This window comes from Otolemur garnettii, unplaced genomic scaffold (genome assembly GCF_000181295.1).
Source record: "Otolemur garnettii isolate 467f Iridium unplaced genomic scaffold, OtoGar3 scaffold00064, whole genome shotgun sequence".
In the NCBI taxonomy this organism is placed as follows: domain Eukaryota; kingdom Metazoa; phylum Chordata; class Mammalia; order Primates; family Galagidae; genus Otolemur; species Otolemur garnettii.
In genome coordinates this window covers 8685685-8690019 of record NW_003852459.1, presented here as the reverse complement: position 1 = coordinate 8690019, position 4335 = coordinate 8685685, and positions in this window count along the sequence as shown.

Here is a 4335-nt window from a genome sequence, read left to right as displayed (position 1 = left end):
GAGTCTTGCTGTGCCAGGACGTCACAGCTCACAGCAACCTCAAACTCTTGGGCTCAAGCAATTCTCTTGCCTCAGTCTCCCAAGTAGCTGGGCCTACAGGTGCCCACCACAACGCCAGGCTATATTTAGAGGTAAGGTCTCACTGTGACTCAGGCTGGTCTCAAACTCATGAACTCAGGCGATCTGCCCACCTCAGCCTCCCAGAGTGCTGCAATTATAGGAGTGAACCACTGCACACCTGCTTTGAAGATTTTGTTTATGACAGTTAACCCTCAAACATTCTCCAGCAAATTAGAAGTGAGGCCATAAAGTGAAAAAAAAGGCATGTGCTATTTAGGGCCATCAAAACTTCTGACCTCCTTCTCAGATTAATCCTGTTTTTCATTCTAAAATGAAATTTATTTTCACAGACAAGTTGAAGATATTGTAGAAGCTTAGTAGGATAACCACTTTTTGGACATTCTGAATATTATGAAGGATAACTGAAAATCACTCGGATTAATTAACTCTGTAAGTTATATTTTTGCCAAATCTCATTACACCCATTTCAGATAGTAGATCCCCAGTGCTGTGGGTACTGGGCAATTTGATCATAACTGGCGGAAGGAGCTTTTGTAAGTCTATGATTGTGTGCCCCTCCATTGCATAGTGAAAAATAACCTAATGCTAATAATGGGTGTCCATTAATGAGCATGCACACACACACACACACACACACACCATTTATATATGGTAATATATATATAAACATATGCATAGACTTTGTGAACAAAACTTCTAACAGAAAAATAGTTATATGTGTGAGGTGTGTTATCTAATTTAAAATATTATGTTAAAATTTATCCACAAATGTGAATATCTCAAATGGATAAGAACCTCTAATTTTGCACTTAGGATTTGCCAATTTAATTTAACAGAAGATAGACTGCAGTGATACATTTGCCCAGTAGATGTCCCCATCTAATTACCCAGAAATCAAACAAATTTGGGACTCCTAGTTTTGTAAGGAATTGGAGAATTCTGATTTGTAAAGAATAATCTAGTTTATCAATTTTGCATATTAAAATTCTTCTGTTTAGAAAAAGAAGTTTCTGTACATTTCTAATGACTTCACTTCCTGGCTTTTTTTCCCTAATGCTATTAACCCGGATGCCATTCCTTGAGCTGTACAACTAATCGTATTATGTTAAAAATAGAAAATGAAAGCCCCATGAAGTAAGTCATATGTTGTTTAATAGTTACACATCTTTTTTAATTAAGCGTTGTTGTAAAAGTCACAGTAGAATCTAGTGTCTTGAATTACAGAAGAAAGATGGAGAGAAGGACTCTAGCTACTTGGGGGAGATGTTAAGGAAAGAGACAGCAAATGACCTCCTGTGAGATGGTCAAATTTTGTCATACCAGCAAGGGAGTCAAGAAGTCCTGGAATAGTCAAAGAACAGAATGCTGAGCTGAAAGACCTCCTATGATCTCAGATTCTAAATTAATTTTCAGTTGTTAAGCAATTATGTTGTGCCTCTTGTCCCTCCCCCCCCAAAAGAACTAGATCTCTGAAATATTACTAAAGTAAAAACTTAGTAAGGGTAAACCATAGAGACTTAGAAATACATAATGTACTGTGGTTTTATAGTCATTAAAAATAATATGAAAAAAAGTCATGAAAAAATGAACCAGTTCAATTTTTTCATATTATGGTATTTAGAATAGGGCGGAGTAAAATCCAAAGTATCTTCTGCATCACAATAGAAAATTCTAAATTTATAATTATTCCAATATTGAGTTGTATTCTAATTATTTGAAAAATATGCCATGTGGGAATCAACATGGAACTTCAAGGTAATCACGTAACAGAACTTTATACAAATAGTTTATAGCCTTGTAGGCAAGAAAAGAAAAAGCATAAAAGTATTGATTTGCGGGGAGTGGGTTTTAGAAATTATCTAGTCCTGCTCTTTATTTTTTAGATAAGAAAACTCACGCCTTGAGAAGAAGCCTTAAGTGATTTGCCAAAGATTGCATTAGAATCCAGATTTCCTGGGTCTTATTCTGTGATTGCCTCTTTTCTAATTGGCAATTTCAGCAATTCATCTAGGGGACTTTGAGATTAATATTTTATTTTCTATAAAAAAGAATGTTCAAGTACAGTATAGTTTTTTAAAATATCAAATGATATTACCTGATCATGTAATCTTAATTAGAAATCTTCCTCTGAAAGGGGAAACTCACAGCCCTCCTACTTCATTTGAGCAGCTCTGCTTTATTTATTGTATCAGTGATGATGGAACTGGCAAGAAGTTCAGTCTGGTGGGGGCCAAAACTAATAGACAAAGAGTTTCTGACATAATAAAATACTGGATTTGCTCAACATTTAGGTTTTATAGTTATACATTTATGGCTATAAGAAAGGACCTTTATTATTAAATTCCTTCAGAAACAATAATGTATGAATTTGACAGTTTTGTTTTTTCCTTTGACTTTTTCTTTTTTGATCAAGAAAGATTTCTTAGGAATACAACTATCACGTTATAGCAGCACAGACAATTGAGATGATGGGGCTGTTAATTTGACCTTGAGCAATTATTTCAAGTATTGTGTTTTACACAATGAGATCTATTTGTTAAAATAGATTTACAGCAATCCTTTTCCTAGTTACTTCAACCACTGCTTGCTATCACTATATGCTATGGTTTTGATCTATGTGTCCCTCCGAAATTTATATGTTGGGACTTAAATCCAAGTGATAATTTAATCACTTTGGACAAGTGATTAAATAATTGAGGCATTAAGATTAATGCCCCTATAAACAAGCTACAGGCTCCCTTGTCCTTCTGTCCCTTCCATCCCTTTCGCCATGTGAGGACACCGTGTTCATCCGCTCCAGAAGACACAACAACAAGGTGCCATCTGGGAAGCAGGGAGCAAACCTTTACCAAACACCCAATCTGCTGACACCTTGATCTTGGACTTCTAGCCTCCAGAACTGTGAAAAATTAATTTTTGTTACAAGTGACCCATGAACAACATGAGGGTTAGGGGTGCAAACAGTCAGAAATTCATGCATGACTTCTGACTCCCCAGAAACTTAACTACTAATAGCCAACTGTTGACCAGGAGCCTTACTGTTAACAAAGAGGGGATTATCACATATTTTGTACATGTGTTACAGATACTGTATTCTTATAATATCATAAGCTAGAGAAAACAAAAATTTTATTAAGAAAATCATAAGGAAGAGAAAATATACTTACTATTTTTTGAACAGAGTGGATTATCTTAAAGGTTATCTCCATTTTCTTCCTGTTAACTAGGCTGAGGAGGAGGAAAAGGAAGAGGAGGAGTGAGTTTGGCTCTCTCTAGGGTGGCAGAGGACGAAGGGAATCCATGTATGAGTGGATCCATTCAGTTCAAACCTGTGCTGTTCAAGGGTCAACTGTATCTATAAATACCCAGTTTATGGTATTCTCTTATGCCAACACAATCAGAGTGAGGTACTGTTGAATAATTTTGAAATATTAAGAGTATTTCTTGAACTCTGCCTTACTTTTACTTTTCACTTAATCATACCCAATATAGGCCTACTCTGAACTAGTAACTTTTGACATTTTATTCTGATGTCTTTTATCTCTGCTTCAACTCATAGTGCTTATGGCAAGTCTATAGACTCTTGGAGGAGATTTGAGCTGGCCTTTGAAAGGCAGGTAGAATTTGAATAGTGAGAAAAGGATACTCCAGGTCCTAGGCATTTTGTGTGAAGAATACAAAGAACTGAGTGGACTCGTTTACCTGGAGTTTCCTCGACATACAAGGACATGAGAAATGAGACTACAAGGTAGGAGAGGGTGGGATTAAAGGGATTGCCTCCAGTGAGAAATTTACCTTATATGCTATGTAGTGTTAGACATAGAAAGTTTTCAAGTAGAGAATAATTCCATAAATTCAACACTTAAAAAGATAGATTTCCTGGTGATCTATGATATAAATTGGGGGAGAATTGGTAACAAGAAGACTGCTATTATAATGGTGTAGATCAAAGGTAAGATAGGACTAGATTAAGGTGGTAGCTATGAGAATGAAATAAACATTCCGAAGGAAGAAATGAAAAAAGTGACTGACTTCCCACACCTTGCTCCTGCATCCTCCTCACTTCCAGCAATCCACACAGAAGACTGCAGTTTTCATCCAGCATGATTATAAGGATAATGACACTAGTAATAATGATAATAGCCGATATTTTCGTGATGTTTAGTATGTGCCCAGCATTCCTCTAAGCCCTTTACAAATAATACATTTAATCTTCAGAACAACCCTACAAAATAAGATTTCATAGATCAGAAA